At 43.8% G+C, this 19382-nt stretch overlaps 1 protein-coding gene across 3 annotated transcripts in view; it reads right to left on the bottom strand.

The window, feature by feature from the left end:
• Positions 1-19382, bottom strand: part of Map3k13 (mitogen-activated protein kinase kinase kinase 13) — a 107288-nt gene that overhangs the window by 63213 nt on the left and 24693 nt on the right. Inside the window, exon 1 of one of the 3 annotated variants that reach the window (XM_041678263.1) lies at positions 18753-18948. The exons of the other annotated variants lie outside the window; for them this stretch is intronic. The gene's annotated coding sequence lies outside the window, so the exon portion shown is untranslated. Of the gene's footprint in view, positions 1-18752; positions 18949-19382 lie in introns of those variants that run through there. 3 annotated transcript variants of the gene reach the window in all.

Below are 19382 nucleotides of genomic sequence, written 5' to 3'. Positions count from 1 at the left end.
AGATTCAGATGTGGAACTCTCAGCTCCTTCTCCAGTACCATGTCTGCTTGTGAACCACCATGTTCCCCATCATGAGGACAATGGACTAAATCTCTGAACCTATAAACAAGCCCCAATTAAATGTTTTCTTCTATAAGCATTGCCATGGTCATGGTGCCTCTTCATAGCAACAGAACTTTGACTGAGACACCCTCTAAAGTCAAGAAGGCCCCAGGAAACTGTGGGACATCTCTTGAAATGTTCAGTGGGAAATCATCTGTTCTCTTGTTCAGCGAGGCCATGGAGACCCAAGTGGCTTCTAACCAGTGTCTAGTCTACACAGACTTCTTCAGTGATTCCAAGCAAAACCATAGTCAAAAGAGGTCTCTGACTTATCCTTACACAGAGGGAACAACTGGCAAGAGGAAGACCAGAGGAGCCAGAGGTGAACCCCCAGCCCAAGTGACTTCTGAGAAACAGACCCTCGACTGGCTTTGACAGTAAAACAGGAAAACTATTAATTTGGCTAAATGCATAGTCTTAAACACCTAGCAAGAAAATATAGTCATGTTCTTCTTTTTGGGTCTGGCTTACCTAGGCAGTTTGGATGCTCACCTTACTAGACCTGGATAGAGGTGGGCGGTCCTTGGGCTTCCCACAGGTCAGGGAACCCTGATTGCTCTTTGAGCAGATGAGGGAGGGGGACTTGATTGGGGGAGGGGGAGGGAAATGGGAGGCAGTGGCGGGGAGGAGGCAGAAATCCTTAATAAATAAATAAATTTAAAAAATAAAAAATAAAATAAAAAAAAGAAAATATAGCCAAAGATTACTGCTATGTTTCTTTAACAGTTTAAGGGATCACATTCCCTAGACAACAAACTGAAACCCAAATGAAATCATTGTATCTCTCTAATGATTTTCTTCTTAACAAAGATGATGCCTAGATAGAAGACTTCAGACCATGGCTCAACTCAACACTCCAGGGTTTGCCCGTGGACAAAAGGGACAGACTATTGTTTTAACTGAAAAATCAAATGATGGCTAAATTTCTTCTCTGTCCCTCTCTAGAAGCCATCTGTGTGACCTCACATTGTTATTTTATACACTCCAACAGCTATCAAAGTACCCACAAGAAATTCTTGGGTTTATCACTCTCAAGTCAAGTTTTTGAGGCTAAGAGAAAAACAAGGAGGACCAATAGATGAATGCTTTTGAAAAGTTATCAGGAAATCCTGGTGGACTTTGATATGGACGCCACCTCTCTCTGGCTTCTTCCCGCCCCCAGTTCTAACTCTTGCCTTCACCTCCCCCTCAGCTTTTTCTCTCAGCACCAGTCAGGGATTTCCTTTTTCCCCATACCCAAAGGTTATATAAATAAAACCACCGATGGACTTTGGGTTGTTTTTTTTTTTTTTTTAATAAGTCCTTGGGAGGGGTACCGCGACTACTACAACTGATACCCCATTCATTTGGCAGAAGCCAAATCAGTCATTATCCCAGTTCCAGAAAAGCAGTCAGAGATAAGGCTTCAGAAGGGTGACTGATGGGAACAGGAAGTGAAACTGGCTAGGAGGTTGAAAGTGAAAAGATCCTGAAGGAAAGTAAACAGTTTCCTTCTTGGCTGAAAGTCAGAAATGTTCTCAGGCCTCTTAGCAGCCTCGTCTTTGCCAGAGGCCAGATATACCAAAACTGTTCTGGGGCTCTGATCCTGAACCTGGATCCTAAATATTTTTAGAGTTACCTCTGCAGAGGGGAAATGGCAGAATAGAAAACATTGATTGTGGTCAAGAGCCTAGAATTTCTGGGCTGGGTGGAGAACTAACATTCTATTTGGGCTGCATCAATCCTGTGGCCCAGGGACTACCCCTAGAAAGGCTGTGCACCCTTTGCCATAAAGAAACAGGTGGAACAATTAGCTCCTTACTGAGATACTACTCCCAGAATCCTGGCCCTTAGTGCAGAACCTCTCCTGGCCATGGCCACACAGCTTCCCTGTCCTTACTGCAGAACCTCTCCTGGCCATGGCCACACAACTTCACTGTCCAAAACCGCCCCACTGTGGCCTCTTCTTCTACCTCCCCCATCTTGACCAAGTGCCCCTCAACCTCCTTGAATAGTTACATTCGCCTTTTTCTTCCTGTGTCAACATCACCACAATAAATCTACTGCAAAATATGCTCTAATCAAGAAAGAGTTGTGAGGAACTTTGAAATGCTCAAAAAAGATTACTGGACAATTTGCCTAGGAAACCATTCTTATTCTTATTTTGTGTGAGCCTTTCCTTGTCTCTAAGACATTCATAACTTTGTAAATTGTGACAAAGAGATAGTAATATAACTGGTTGTGTTTTAAAAGCAGAGGGTCTTACACCTTGGGTAGTAACTGACAGTGGGTTGCAATGCAGGGTTTAAGCCAACATTCTTAAGAGCTTATACACGTGTTTGAATTTTTCTCATAACATCTTATAATTTTCAGGCTGGGGCATGGCTCAGTCAGTGAAAGGCTTGCTTTGAAAACATGAGGATAAGAATTCAATCCCAGAATCTATGTAAAAAATGCCAGGCATAGTGAACATGCTTGCAATCTCAGCACTGGGAGGGAGGGAGGGAGGGAGGGAGGGAGGGAGGGAGGGAAGGAAGGAAGGACATATCCTGTCTTGTGTGTTACATACCCTGTCTTGTGTATTACATACCCTGTCTTGTGTATTACATACCCTGTCTTGTGTGTTACATACCCTGTCTTATGTGTTACATACCCCGTCTTGGGTGTTACATACCCTCTCTTGGGTGTTACATACCCTGTCTTGGGTGTTACACACTGTGGCAGCCCCCATGTGCTCTGTGCTCCCTGAGGTCTTGTGTGTTACATACCCTGGCCCTCTTTGCCCTCTTGGGATTGTTTCTGCCTCCCTTCCCATTTCAATGTAATGCAGTAACATACAACCCTCTTTCATCTCTTCCAGGAGTCTGTCTTATTTTACTATGGTAAAATAGCTGTGTCTAGGGGCCATAAAATGAAGAGATTTAGCTAGCTCACGATTCTGGAGACTCTGTAAAGTTCATGTTAGATCGTGTTATGGTGATGAAGTGTAATAAAAATTGGATCCCCCGTTACTGGGTTCCTCCACTGCCGATGCAATAAGCTAAACCAAACCGACTTAATAAAATAAATCCAGATTTAATAAACAGGGCAACGCAAAGCAGAGCACTCCCGGGCGGATCTCAGGAAGGCAGGCTGGAGACAGAACACAAGAGCACAGCTGGCAGATTTATGGCCCAGTCTTTTTTGTCTGTTTTTTGTTTTTGTTTTGTTTTTTGAGACAGCAATCCCAACTGTCCTGGAACTAGCTCTTGTAGCCCAAGCTAGTCTTGAACTCACAGAGATCCCCCTGTTGTGGGCCTGTCTTAAATAACCAGTATAACCAGTAGGGGTGGTCTCGGGCATCTCTGGGGAAAGAGCAACTAATGGTGGGCTTTCTCAGGGACAGTCTGGAGTGAGGAGTGAGGCAGCTCCTGGGAGCTGCTGTGTGGTCTGGAATGCCCCCCGCCCCAAGAGATTCCAAACAAAGTGTACAGTGCAAGAAACCACATGGCCAGGAAGGGAGCAAGGAACTGAGCCTGGCTAGGTTCACTGTTTTTATAACAACCAATTTTCAAGAGAGATAAGCCAATCCTATAGCTCCTTCTGAGGAGAAACCTGTGACCTTATTATTATCTACCAGACTCCAGCTTTCAAAGGTTCTATGACCTTTGAAACACCACCATATTGGATACCAAGCATCCAGCACATGAACCTTTAAGTGGCATGCTCAAAACATAGCAGTGTCAAAGATTTTATTTAGCATAGCCATCAATGGAGAAAACAGTTGGTTTTTTAAAATACCCATGTGTATGTATGTGATGTGTGTGTGTGTGTGTGTGTGTGTGTTTGCAGTCAGAGGACAAACTCTGGGAATCTGTTCTTGCCCTCCACCATGTGAGTCCTGGGAATTGAACGTGGGACATGCCCTTATCTTACTCATCTCCCCAGCCCAATAATGTGAGTTTTGGAAAAATCCTTGAAAACAGAAAGTCGGTAGGAAGGCATAAAAGCAGAACATTATAAGTTATTGCTCTTTTCTTTAAATTATTCATTTTATATTCATTTTTAGATAAGCATTATTTCTTTGGGTACTGTGTTTATAAATTCTATTTATTTTAGACGGAGTCTTTCTGTACCTCAGTTGGTTTGGGACTCACTATGTAGCCCAGGCTGGTCCCAAACTCTTGGCAACCCTCTTATCTCGGTCTCCTAAATGCTGAAATTATAGGTATGATGCACTATGCCCAGATAAATGTCATCCTTAATAAACAAAATCCCATCTTTATTATCTGGCTTAAAAAGAAGAAATTCAGGAACTCGCTACAGTATGGATGAGCTTGGAACATGTTATGTTGAATAAAGGGCGCCAGGCACAAAAGAATAAATCGTGTGCTTTCTCTTCTACAAGCTATTTAGGGGAAGGATTATCCTTTGCCATCAACCTCTGGTACCCGGTCTCCACTTACAAGAACGCTGGACAGGTTAGGGCATGTGGAATAGAGCTGCTGACACAGGTACCAGAAAGGGGGACCTGAGGTTGGAGTTTGGTTTCCAGTGCCCACAGCTGCTTGCAGTTCCAACTCCAGAGGATCTGACATCTTCTGCTGGCCTCTGGGTGCACCTGAACTCTTGGGCACATAATTGGACATATACACATCTACAAGTAACTAAAAACAAAGCAAGATCTGTTGTGGAAGATCACACTAACCAGACTAACACCTGCTCTGTGCTCAGCAACGATGCAGTCTTCAGGGTGCCTCTAAGAACCCAGAATCTGGCAGAATCTTCAAGAAAACTGCTGTTTTATAAAATTTCACTTCCTTCCCAAGGAAGGAAGCACACAAAAGTGTAACGCTGGAGCCAGACTGTTTGAACTTGAATGGCACCCCCATCACCCTATGAATTTATCTCCTTTCAGCATTGGTTCCACATGGAGACTAGAAGCAATCAGAACAGCGCCCACCTCCCCGATCTTTAAACTGCTGTGAAGCCCACCACAGACACGGCGGCCATCTGGTTCTCACGTGTGCTGTCAGTGGGGCTCACGTCAGGCTCTGAAAACCTGGGAGGGGGATCCCAGATCTGTCAGGGGTCTGTGAGGTAAGGATATTTTCATATGCAAGACATTCTTTCCCCCTTTTTATTCCCATTCTCCTCAAGCTTGTGGGGTGTCCCCATAGCCGCTACATCCAGCGTATATTACAACAGATGAAACTAGGGGCCAGTGGGTCCCCATCAGGGAACACCTACTCACAATGCTAACTGCCTTGAAAAAAAAACCTGAAAGTTTTGGAAACAGTCATTTTTCGTTAAAGAGAATAATCTTTATGCTAGTAAAAAGTTTATTATTTATTGTTTTTAACTAATAAATGTTTTAGAACTTTCTCAATTTTAAATCCTAATCTACTAAATATAGAATATACAACTCAGATAAAGAATTTTTTGGGAGGTCTTCACTTTTCTAGTCTAAAGACTAAAAGGTCGGAGGGTCATTATTCTATTCTACTATAGTGTATGGCCAATCTCTCTAGCACAAGCTGGGAATTCTTGGGACATAATTCTTTTCCCCCTTTCTTTCCTTTATCCTTCTACTCTCCTTTTCCTTCTATTCTTTTTTTTTAATTCCTCCATATACCAACTTGCAGTAGCCGACCTATCACGACACAAGAGACAAAGGAGAAGGAGCCCACTTGTATTGGAGGCTGCTGCTCACTTGGGACTGTGTGCACTGGGCCCCGTGCTCAGTTTCTTTACCTGACCTCACCCTCACCTGGCTCCAAGGTCATGTCTATTACATGCACAGGAGAAACTCAGGTTTGCTTAACAGTTTACACAAGACATACAGCTGCTAACAGAAGCACTGGGTCCCGCCTCTCAACTCAAGGACTCCAGAAACCAAACTGTCACCCATGTTCATGAGTGGTGAGGCTTAGATGAAGGCCATGAGCCAAAAACCAGTTCCTTACAAAGCATAGCCCAGGATAGCTATTAATCGCACACTGCGTCACTGCCTGAAGTCTGGAATTCTGGGTGACTCTGGGATGGTAGCATTGTCACGTAGAGCATCGTTTCCATGGTTGAATAAGAGAACATTGTCTTATATTAATGTGTATAAAGTCCTTATCAAGAACGTATGGCCTCTGCTGCTCAAGAGGCGAAAAGGAGCCACCTCACAGCACCTCTGAGAGTGGGGAGGACACAAATTTTAAAACAACTATATTATAAAACTTGGAGAAATAAGAGAAAAACAAATAACCACTCCAAACTTTGGTGTACTTTTTCCAATCTTTCCTATTTGAATAATTAAGTGTAAAAATCATGCTCTACTTGAAGATTTGTCCTGTTTCTCTTGACTGCTACACCACACACCTTTTCATACAGCTGCATGCATGCCGCTGTCATTTCTCACGCAGCACATCCCACAGCTGGCAGCCCATTCCTGTCATTTGAGCTGGCTGCACTATATGAAAGACTGGATTAGTGAGCTGCGAACCTTTGCTCCCTGGGAGACACAGGGAAGGTTTCCACAAGCCTCTGGTCACATGTTCAGGGTTCTTATTCATGACGCCCAAAACCCTGTTTTACTCACGTTTCTACTTAAACACCATAAAGTTAAATGTGTATATTTATATTATTAATTAACGTTAGAATCATGGTTCAATGACTTATACCTAAATAAAGCTGATTTAATACATACTTTTCTGGAAACACCTATGTTATGAAGCATTATAGTTTCAGTTTGGGATGATACCTTAAAGGCCCAGTGTTAAGATGTTGGGCTAAGTGAGACGTTTAGGCCAGTGGTTCTCAATCTGTGGGTCACAATTCCTTTGGGGACTGAATGGCCTTTCACAGGGGTCCATATCAGATATCCTGCATATCAGATAACTACATTACAATGCATAACAGTAACACATTACAGTTATGAAGTAGCAATGAAATAATTTCATAGCTAGGGGTGACCACAACATGAGACACTAACTGTATTAAAAGGTCATGCCATTAGGAAGGTTGAGAACCCCTGGTTTAGGACATTAGTAACATACACTGAGAGGAGGTCATGGGAGGCCACTGTGTCCCTTCTCATGATGTGAGCAGCTCCACCACACAGTCCAGCCTTGATGTTCTATCACAACATGGGCTGGAGAGCTGACAGACTTTGGTGGAAGCTACTTAATTGTGCTATTCTTGTAGCATCCCATAATAGTCCTTATGATCCATATGTGTTAGTCAGCTTTCTGTTCCTGGAATATATATTTGAGATAATGTCTTGGTTCACAGTTTTGGAAGGCCCAGTCCATGAGCTGTTGCTTTGGGGCCTGTGGTGAGGTGGACCATCACAGCTGGAGTGCGTAGTAAAGCAAGCAGCTCAGTTCACCTCCTGAGAAAGGACCAGAGTAGCCTATTGTCCCTCAAGGGTGGCTGTCAATGACTAGACCTATCACTTAGTCCCACATCTTACAACGTCACCTCCTCCTCCTAGCACCTAGCTGAGGAGCAAGCCCTTTAACACAGGAGCCTTTGGTGTCACCCACGATCCAGACTTTAGTGCTCTGCTCCTCACAGAATGTGTGTGGTCTTAGAACTGGCAGCATCAGCATCGCTTGGGGGCTATTTAGAAGAGCGGAGAAGATCCTGCCAATCCAAGTGTCCAGAATCTGACTTTAAGCAAAATCAATTCCCATGCACATTAAAATTTGAGCTTTGCTGTGAACCAAGAATTCTCAAATTTTAGCATGCACCAGCCTCCACTAGTCAGCTTGTTAAACATAGATGCCAGAATCTGCTGCCAGCATTTCTGACTGATGCATGGAGTAGGCCCAGAATTTCTAACGAGTTCCTCACAATGCTGACAATCCTGGATGTAGGTGACACCTTTTGAAGCACCACTTTGGCCAGTTCACAGTGAGACTCTGCAGAATCAATGCTATAAAGGTGCTAAAGTGTCCTTTTTAGAGAAAGAGAAGGGGGGTGAGTGGTTTATAACTTATCAAAAGAAATTTTCACTGTGGAGCTGAGTCAAGCTAACTAGATTGGTTAGATCAACTGAGAAACAAGAAGTGGAAAAAATGTGTTTGTTTCCTCTTATTTAGGCATACTCCATAAAAGAATCGACCACTAAGGACTGAAAAACTTTTTATTGATTATTTGCTTCATCAATTATATTCATAATTATACACAGAAAGATAACCCGAGGGACTTTCTAGGGAAAGTATTTCATTTCCTTTAGCTTCTTCAGTGTCTTCCTGGTCTCTAGCAAATCTCTGGCCGCTACCTACCACCCAGACAAAGGCCAGGGACTTCTTAGAAGCTCACACAGAAATGTCAAATGCAGAACACTGTTACGCAAATGCATGACTCCTCAGCGTAGCATAGTTTCTGGGTATGGGCTATTTTAGGTAGGTCACCATTGTAAGTTCATATTGCTCATGAGCCTGGCAAGACTTGGACGCAGAAGACTCTCCAGTATGGGTACTTCCTTAGAGTATCTTCCAGTTTCTCCTAGGGTGCCCTTGGCTTTTCAATGATAATGAGGTTCTTCTTCCTTTACCTCTTTCATTTTGTATGGATGGTGTGCACGTGTGTATGTATGTTGGCATGCATATGGACATATGTGTATGAGCAAGTGGAAGCCAGAAGATGATGCTGGGTATCTTTCTCAATCATCACTTCCCACCTTATATTAAATTCTTCTGCTGATGAGTCTTTTAAAATTATTTTTTAAAAAATCAGACACGGTCTCTCTGTGTAGCCTTGGCTAGCCTGGAACTCACTCTGTAGACCAAGCTGGTCTCAAACTCAGACAGGTCTGCCTGGCTCTGCCTCCCAAGTGCTGGGATTAAAGATGCATGCCACCACACCTTGCTAAGGCAGGATCTTAGTATTCAACCCAGAGCTCATGGCTTCCGGTAGTCTAGCTAGTCAGTTTGCCGAGGATCCCCTGCCTCCACTTTCCACACACTGGGATTGCAGGCATCATGTGGGTGTCGGGGATCAGAACTTTGGCTCTGTACCTGTGTGGCACTGAACCATACCACCAGCCTTTCCGTCCTTACTTCCTCGAACCAGACCACACCTTACCTCCTCCACCGAGCACCTCATCTGAGTATGGCTGCATCTCCAGGGAAAGAACCCCTAGGCTTCCTCTGTTTTCACCCTGCATAGTTGGGATCTGGGCTATCATGCCAGCTGAGGTCGTCAGTACGGTGGCCCAAACTTCCCAGAAAGGAGCAGAGCATTGTGCCCTTGTTTAGGTCTCTGACTAACACACCGATTCTGGGCTGACCGCTCCGTTCTTGCTTAACTTGCCTATAAAGTTCGCACTACTCCCGGCTTCTTGATCATCCACGGTTCTAAATGTACCAATAGAGCCAGTAAGAACCAGACAGTAATTCCAGGAGAGGCCCAGCAAGCACCTGGCATTTGCCTCCTCCCAGCACTGTTGATAGTCTTGATAGCGTCAGCCAGGACACTCATTTGCAGCACAGAGGAAGAGAGAGAGAGGCGATGGCCAGCCCCAGGCTCTTAGAACCTCACTGGATACTGCATCGTAAATAAAGTGAGGTCCACAGCGAGCAGGACAGGACGTGGTGAGTGTGAGGGAGAGCAGAGTCAGTACACCAGCAGACGTCCTGATGGAAAGAAATCAGGAAGGAGACAAAAAAGCCATGCCGCTGTATTCCTTTTCCCAAGAGACGTACTCTGGACTTGAGGTCTCTGAGGATATTTAAAGTCATGGCTTCGAAAATTTGCACAAGCAATAGAAAGCAAATGTTCAGTTATTTTTTTTATAGACGAACAGATGGAAGAGATTCTACTCAAAATGGCAAGAGAAAGGAGATGGGGGTAGGGAGAAAGTAGCAAGACAGGAAAATCTGTCTTCGTTTTGGCTCTGGAGCCTGACCAGCTGCATGGTCAGGTGGGCATTTCCCCAGAAGTTGCTCTGCCTGACACAGGGAAGGGAGACTCGCTGAGGGCTGGAGGTCACGATGGGAACAGCCATTGGTATGCTGCGGATGTGCCTTTGTGGCGTGCATACGTACTTAGAGAGTTGGGATACGTGATATCATAGAATGGCTATGTGATTGGTAAAACGCTTCTGCTTACTTCAGCCAGGGATTATTTTCTCTGGAAGATGCAGTCCTGACTCGTGTTATGCCGGGCTTTATCTCACTAGACTCAATTACCTGTGGTTATCCACGCCTGCAGATAGTCTAATGGATCCCATTAATGGCAGGCCTGCCGGCAGCTAACAATGCAGGCACCGTGCCTGGGGGTAATAAGAAGCCTCAGTGGACTTATTTTGCAAATTGATCCCTCTTTAGTAATAGCAACTGTGATAGTCCTCTTTAGGACTCTAAAATAGAATCTTTCTCAGTCTGGATCCTACAGTGACTTCCCCCAGTTCTAGGTGGAGCTGCTTTCCTGACTTCCAGCAGCCATCTCTATTCAGCCCCAGCCTCCTGGGGCTCTGTCCTCTGTCTTTGTTATCATCTTTCTCCTGCCCCTCATCGTCAGCCATTTCTTTAACCCTTTGGCCCAATCAACTCATTCTTGCCTCCTCCAAACTCTCACCGAACGTCTGCTCAGAGCTGTCCTCTCCACCACTCCCCAGGCCAGGGAATGGCTGGAGACAGTCAGTGTCTGTCTGCTAAGGCCCACATTGTTTTCTCCTTCGTATTTTTAAACAACTAAAGCTGCAGTGACTGGGCATTCTCTCGGGGGTGCCCCGCAACACACAATCGGTTTTTGCAAGAAGACAGCTTTTTATCACACTGTCACACGGAGAAAATCTCGGTACTAAAGGAGTCGACACACAAAACCCTAACAGCTGCTAAGACGAGATACCACAGCCTGGCATGGGGCGCACACTCACAATCCCACGCTTGAGAGGTGGAGGGAAGGGCAGGATACAGAGTCACCACAGAGACACAGTGATTTTGAAACCAGTTTTCACTACATGAGATTTTTGTCTCAAAGAAACAAAAACGAAAGAAAAGAAGAGGTACCAGCCTTCTCTGCTTGGCAATTGCACATATGAAAAAGAATGTAAGAAAATTCTAGCCTGGTAAAACAAATCTACAAATGGAAAGAGAGCTTTGGGTAAGTTTTCATATTATAATGTATGTATGTGTGTGTGCATGCGTGTGTGTAGGTGTGCTTGCCTGTGCAAGTATGTGTGGAGGTCAAAGGCTGACTGAGCCTGGAGACTGCCACCTCAGGTAGACTGACCAGCCAGCAAGCTCAGGGATCCAGCTGTCACTGCGCTAGGGTTACACAAAAATTCTGCATGCCCAGCGTTTTTTTGTTTTGTCTTGTTTTGTTTTTGTGGGTGCTGAGGATCTGAACTCAGGTCCTACTCAATAAACTATCTACCCAAATATGCTTACTTTAAAAAACACAACTGAATTTCTTTCTTTAACAAAATCTACAAGTTCAAGACACTAATCCCTCAACCAACTTACTATTTGGGGAAATACGAGAAAATAATTTTCAAAACCAGCAACCATTATGCAAAATAATAGAGTTTCACAAAATCTCGCCACACTCTGCATGGATTTAATGGGTCTTCAGGTCTTCATTTTCTTGTTTTTAAGTGTTTACTTTTTAAGTCAGTTGAGGCTGGCTGAAAGTCAGTGGTTTCTTTATGGCATTTTCATCTGCATGTGCCATTTACTTGGTTCTCCTTGACTCCTTGCCCTCCTCCACCCCAATAGCCCGCACTTTCTCACTCATCCCAGGACTCACGTCTGACTCAGTTGTACCATGAGCGAAAGGACAGTAGAAGGCAGTGAGAGACGGCTGGAAAGAGCCACCCACCATAGTAAAATGCTTGAGTTAGCTTTCATCACAATGAAAATCATAAATGGATGGATTCATTCATACGAATTGATGAATTTCACATGAGAACACGAGACAAATCAAAGAAAAACTGTAGTTTACACCACACGGAGGGGACTGACCTGCAGCCACATCCCTCAGCCGGGACCTGGCCCGTCAGTGGAAAGAAGCATCCTTTCGAGTACAATGAGCAGCTGAAGCAAAGCCACTTACAGTGGGCATGCCCAAAGACAGCAAGATCATATCAGGTCTGGACGAGGTTTAGGTCAGGGCGGTTCATGACCTGTGGGTCATGATCCCTTCTCACAGGGTCGCATATCTGATATCCTACATGTCAGACATTTGCATTTCGATTCATGACAGTTATGCAGTAGCGCCGAAATCATTTCATGGTTGGGGGTCACCACGGCATGAGGAACTGTACTGAAGAAGGCTGAGAGCCACTGATTTAGGAGGAAGTCCTGGGACCAGCCTGAGATCGGTTTACCTTTTTATTTCACTGTCTTGCTCGGGCACCTCCACCTGAAACACAGAACAGCACTACCTCCTCCTCAGCGGCAGCAGCTTCCGTGGAGGTACTAGGACAGCAGTGAGGAAGGACTAGCATCGGCCTGGATTTTAACCAGACTGCCCTAGAAATGGTCATTTGCCTGTTTGATGTTGGCCGTTCACAGCCAGGTTCCTCCGCTGTCGTAATTATGGTCATCTGAACACAAAGTCTTCGTCTCCCATCTTAAAAGGGACACACAGTCAAAGTACAGCCACCAGGAAGTTGACGGCTTTGCTGAGAATGGTCAAACCCCGGGCAGGCCTTTTGCACTCTGCAGCTCCATCCTTCCCACACCGTGTCAGAGGGCCTTTCCACAGAGAAGCAAAATGACGGGCTTAGTTTCAGAAGTCCGTCTTATAAAGGACAGGCGAATCACGGGCGAGGATCTAAGGCAATGGTTTCTCTAGTTCTAACTCTATCATGGGTTTTTCATTTTTTGTGGTAGATAAGAACATAAAAATGGAATTGGTAGTGAAAACGCAACATCCGGAGCAAAGGTCTACAGATGGGTTGCACACAAGTCCACTGAAGGATTCGGACTCTCCGTCTGGGCCAGCACTTGCTTGAGTAGTTAACTCGGATGCATGCTGTTTTTACATACAGGTTCTTTACAATAAAGTGATTTTTTTATTTTGTAAAAGTACCTTAATATAAGTAAGTATTGAGATAAATGAAGAAGGCCAGTGAACTGTTCAAGGTAGCATGTGTGTGTGTGTGTGTGTGTGTGTGTGTGTGTGTGTATGTGTGTGTGTGTGTGAATCTCATACTAAAGTGTAAAAACCAATAGAAGCTGAAGTGTCCGTCCTACCGCATACACTGTGGTCCTCTGCCTGATTCTAACCATGGCCTGAGCACTGGTCTGCCGTGGTGATGCTATGAGGACACACACGCACACATGTATGCACACGCATGCACGCACACATACACACACACAGGAAGATGATTCCCAACAGGGTAGCAAGTATAATCTAAAAGGCTTCCTTAAGAACTCTCCCTGCCAGGCCCTCCATCTGTTGAAGAACCACCAGTACCACACCTCACCAAAAGCACACTTGCCAACAGTGTTCATGGAACGCCAGGCACCAGGTACAAATGATCAACCAAAGGGTTCCGGCTCAGAGCATCCAACCCTCCCTCTCCCTCCACCACCCCTTCTCTCCTTCTCGCCTGACTTAGCCTCTGCTTAATGGCTCATTAATCTCTCTGAGTAGCCAATATCTGGAAGGAAAAAAAAAACCAAACCAATTCAATTAGAAAAGACACTTCTTTTACTTTGCCTCCTCCAGTTCTCTGGAATCCCTTCCATGTTTAGTTTTCTCCTTAAAACATTACCACTAAATAGGTTATTTCTTTACTCCTTGTCTTCTTCCATTGGAACCAAATAAGCAAGAGGCGAGTCTTTTTGTCTCCTTTGTTCTCTGCCACACATTAGTACCTAAAATAAATATTAGCTACGCAGTAAATACTTAATGATTAAATAAATAAAACTGAACGACAACGCCTCTCTGCCTGCCAGTGCTACCTTGGCCCCTTCTCCTTTCCATCATGATTTCTCCCCCATCTCTTCAATCACCTCTTGAGTACAGCATGTTAGCCCTTGATCTTCTTAGAGTTCTTCTTGCTAGCTGCATCTTGGCAAAGTACCAGCATCTGGGCTCCATGATTATCTATGCCGTGAGAATCCTCTTTAACCCCACCCTCTTATCTTCCACTGCGCCTGCTGTGCCAACCCCCAACCCTTTATTTCTACAATTAAACTTATTTTGCTCTTTGTCCGGCCCAGAGTAAAATAAGATTTGTAACTCATGCTAGATTTAGATCAACAAAAATTTGTGAGTACCACCCAATGCTCAAAATCCACTGTACACAAAAGAAAGATTAAGAATCAGAATCGGATTTGAAAATTGAGTACTACATATATTCTCCGGTATCTCTGCTTGAGTCAGCAGTCTCAGCTGCAAAACAAGAATAGTATTTACTTTGTATTCTCAGGGTTATGTTCAAATGAAATGGTATACATAAGAACTTTGGAGAGGTTTATAAGCGCATCCTAACTGCTACCCAAATGCTAACGCTACACTGTGACAATGCCGTGGCTTTGGGGACTCGTGAGAAAGTCCACGCTTTCTAGTATGAATAGACTTCATCGCTTTCTTTCTTCCTTTCCATGTCAGAATTCTGTTTTTGCTCATTCTGGGTCCTTATTTAGGAATAGTGCCTCTCTTATTTCCTAAAACTAACCCTAAAATTACCCACACTAATGCTTTCCAACCCTGTCCACATATTACAATCAGTGACGCTTTCAAAAGTACAGATGAGTAAACCGATTACCTATTTCCAGGCCAACTAAATACGAATCTCCAGGAATGGGAGTATTATGTCAGGACTTTATGTTGTTGTTTTATGAGCCAGGGTCTCAGGCAGCCAAGGCTGACCTCAAACTCACCGTGGTTAAGGATGGCCTTGAACACCTAATCTACTGCCTCCACCTCCCAAGTAGGATTACAGTATAGGCCATCACATGTGGCAGCATTTTGTTCTGAAAGTTCTCTGATAGAATGCCAGGACAAGTTATCGGAGTAAAGAGGATCCTTTTAAACAGGGTGCTGAAACAACTGGATACTCAAAAGTGATGCTGAATCCCTTTCTTATATCATATTGAGAAATTAACTAATCTTTGAGGTAAAACTATAAAATGTACAAATGGAACGTAGGGATGGACCTTATTTGTTAGAGAACACAGCCTTTATAACATCAAAGCACACACACAAACTAAAAACACAAAAGAAACTGAACTTCATAAAGACGTAGGTTTTGGTACTCAACACGAAGAAAAAGGCAGCCCACAGCCTATGAGAAAATATTTGCCATTCACTTAGCACAGCGCAGCTTGTGTCCAAAGTATAGAAAGGGCTTTCATAAATCATTAATAAAAACACAAATAACTATTTTTTAGTATATGCAAAGAGTCTGAACAGACCTTTCTCTAGAGAAGATCCACGCATGGCCAGACTCATCAAAAGATGCTCAGCACCACCACCACCAGGGCGGCATCAACAAAGGCACGATGAGATGCACTTCACACCCACTAAGGTGATACTCGTGTCATGACGGGTAACAGTCGCCGCTTCCCCGGATGTGGAGAGGTCTGAACTGTGCGTTGCTGATGGGACTGTGCAATGGGGCAGCCAACACAGAAAGCAGCTCAGTGCGTCCTCAGCTGTTCAGCACACAGTTGTCATACGACCCACCATTTCTACCCCAAGAAAATTAAAGGATTGGCAAAAACTTGTACATGAATATAAAAAGCAGTAGAATTCCTAGTAGGTAAAAGTAGAAATAGCCCCTGTCCATAAACAGATGACATAGTTTATGTAAACTTATATGTTATTTGGCAATATAAAGAGATGAAGTACCGATCCATGTAATGGATGAACTTTGAAAAAAGTGAGAAAAGCTAATTAGAAATGATCATACACTATATGATTTATCTATAAGAAATGTCCAGAAAAAAGACCATTCTATTGGACTTCCATATACCAAGTCCAATAAATTTTTTACACAGTTAAAGAAGAAATGTCCAGAATAAGCAAATAAATATGAAAGGGGCGATTGATTGGTGGTTGTCTAGCGCTGAGGGGTGAGGAGGAATGACTGCTAGTGAGCGTGTAGGTTCTTCCTTCCTTTTCTTCTCCTTCTCCTTCTTCTTCTTTTTTTGATAATGAAAATATTCTAAAATTGACTGTGGTCATGGTGAATCTACTAAGACCACCCAATAGTGAAAAAAAAAAAGAGGGAGGATGGAAAAGAAAAGGGAAGGGAAGGAGAAAAATTGTGTTGTAAATTCTAATGTTAAAGTTGATGTATACTAATTTTCCTTCTAGATTTCTTGGGAATAAAAATCACATCTTCTAAAACTTTGACTCCTCCATTTCTTTTTCTGGAATCATAACTGACATAGCAGGTGTGTGATATCCTTGGAATGACTTTGTTTTTCTTCAACCAGCGGAGTGTTCCTAGGTAATGCTCTTTAATTTTAACAAAAACTCCAAGTATCAGGCTACAGCACCTGGCCGGTCCATTCACCTTGCCTATCTTGGCTCACGTGAGCTCCACGTGTGATCAGTCAGCAGCGCACAAAGAGGAAGGGAAGTAGACAGTGCAAACCAGGCTCCCGGGTTCTGCATCCAAGTACAGCCGCGGTGTGTACGCCAGCCCTTGGATGTGGCCTCTCGCCCTTAGGAGCCATGCTGATGCCAGTTCCCCAGGACCCAGCTCTGCTCTGACTGACTTTGTTTACTAAATAAATTCATCCCTACTCCTGGAGTAGTTTCAACTTTTAGACAGAAAGACATCTATTGATGATCACTGATACACAGTATTTTATTGTTTGATATTAAACAATTAAGAGTTATTGTTTTATCCCACAAGTACGTTATACATGAAAATAAACATAATCTAGAATGCAGCCACTAGGAGTGGGACGGGGGGTTTCTCTATCCACCCTGTGCCTTAGAAGGACAATGTTACTTCAATAAATCCATGTGCAAGCTAAATTTCTTTCATGGAAATAAAGCTCTGGCCTGATGAAGTAAGCATAAAGACAGAATCTAATGAACATTTCCCAAAATAACTTTGAATACATAAACATAATTTTTTAGAGGTTAATGATTTGGTCTTCTAGTAGACTTCAACACTTTAATAGATATTTGGAAATGCTCTCAACAAAGTCTTGAGAGGATAGAAAAAAGAAAAATGTTGTAATATATTGAGATATTTTAAAATATTGGAAATTTTATCTAAAATAGTATTAAATGGTTTAACTCAGGAAATAAAAACAGCAAAACACAAAACTATAATTGTCTGGGCAATAGGCGGAGGGCTCCCTCCTGCAACTCCAGGACACTAAAACACACAGAGAAAACAAAATGAGGATATTCAATATTAATTTGAGAAAGAACATTAAGTATTTCAGTTTTGGGTATGATAATTTTAAACTGAAAGTATGTTCACTTAGAAGATTAAGAATAAAACTCCCCCCAAAGAATCCAGGGAAGAATGGCCTTAAAGCTACCATGAGTGCCACAGTTTAGAACTGTGCTCTAGGAGAACTCAAAACCAGGCACTGACTACGAAAAGTAAGACGCGGTTGAGTGAAAAGAAATAATGGGCCTCTCTCTCTCTCTCTCTCTCTCTCTCTCTCTCTCTCTCTCTCTGTGTGTGTGTGTGTGTGTGTGTGTGTCTGTCTGTCTGTCTGTCTGTCTCTGTCTCTCTCTCTCTCTCCACAAAGAAACACCAAAGCCATGTTTCAGAGTAGTTGACCAGTTGTTCAAAGCTGGGAAATACGACCAGATCATAGGGGCTCAGAGACCAGCCTGGGCAGAACAGGACAGTGTCGCAGCTTTCCTCAGAACAAACCCAAGCACTGGAAAACAACCACGGACACTTCTTGTTAAAACTATAAACAAATTCTCAAACCAACTCTACACACGGAGGATACCAGAACTTCCTCCAATTTCCAACACATAGCAGAGCAAACTTTCCAATTGGAAGTTCGTCCTAGAAAAACATTCAGGCGCATTTCTATACAACACAATTTCGGAACACAGGAAGAAATCATTCCATTAGCAATCTTAAAAAAATAATTATCCTTACAATTTAAGGATAATGCTGGTTCAGCCTTCTGTGCAGATGTTTAGATATTAAAATGCTATTTTTAAAAGAGCCACAAATATGTATGAATATACACCAACCGCTCTCATCATAAAGGCTTTTGAAAATGGTTGAAGAAGCATTTATCTTCCCATATTGCAAACACAAAATATTGACTGTTACACAGTTATGAGACAAAGGCAAGGTTGAAGGGTTAGACATGGTAGGAGGACAGCACAGGAGACAAGTGCAGGACAAGTGAGAGCCTGCTGCGGCTTGCTGGCCCCGCTTTCTGCAGCTCCTTCCTGGTCCTCCCTGAGGCTCCCCCAACACATCCACATCCTCTCGAAGGAACTGACTCTCCCTTTAAGACGAACCAAGCAAGCATCCAAAGGCAACGTGCAGAACCGTAATCAAAAAATGTCCACGTCTAGCCGGCAGACAAGCAAGCAAAGAAAACCCAGCTGTCAGTCCCTGAGCCGCGCCGGGGTTGGGGGGTTTCGGGTTTCCTTCGGCCTTTTCCTGTCTCTCCCACCTTGTGTCTTCCTCAGTAATAACAGTTTTCTAATAAGCGTAAAGCACAGATAAATTCTCCATCTGTCCTTGTGCGATACACGCTGCTGAAAGAGGAAAAGAGTGCAATACTCACAACAATGAAGAATTCCTACACATGCCGTTCCGTTTTCTTGCTCTAAAAAGATGGAAGGTTAATCTACAGAGCCTTGCAGAAATAGAAAAATAAGGGGGAGGGAGATCGACCCACACAATCCTCCAGCCCACCGCAGAGGAGCTCAAGCTTGCTGACGTCACACATTCATGAATGGATGTAAATTGGGCTGGTTTAGGATCCCCGCACAGACTTAGTGGTGGTGTGTGCTGTGAAGGAAAGGGGGGGGGGGGGAGGGGAGGGCCCAGAGCACACACAGCCAATAGGCTTCGGGCAGGTATGGCCAGCCCTCTTTCAGAAAGAATCTGGTCACAGAATAAACAGAGCCCGCCAATCAGACATCTGTCACAGCCTTAAACCAAACCAGCAGAGCTGCAGCAGCAGCGGGGGGGGGGGGGGGGGCAGGAGAGGAGGGGAAGAGGATGGGGGGAAGAGAGGGAGGGGAGAGACTGTGGTTATCATAAAAGCATTGGTCTTGCTATTGAATAAAGGAGTCAAAAGGGAATTCTGGAAGGCTCAATGTCCCAAAGTTAAATCACTAGAGCTTTCTATTCACTGGGGATATTAGAGCTATTTCCTTTAACCCCTTTCTTGATGTTCAATAACATGCTT

The sequence above is a fragment of the Microtus oregoni genome, unplaced genomic scaffold (genome assembly GCF_018167655.1).
Source record: "Microtus oregoni isolate MIOR12 unplaced genomic scaffold, Mior012 000029F_ref0000214, whole genome shotgun sequence".
In the NCBI taxonomy this organism is placed as follows: domain Eukaryota; kingdom Metazoa; phylum Chordata; class Mammalia; order Rodentia; family Cricetidae; genus Microtus; species Microtus oregoni.
The sequence above is the reverse complement of the archived record's forward strand: the minus strand, read 5'-3'. Positions and strand labels throughout refer to the sequence as shown.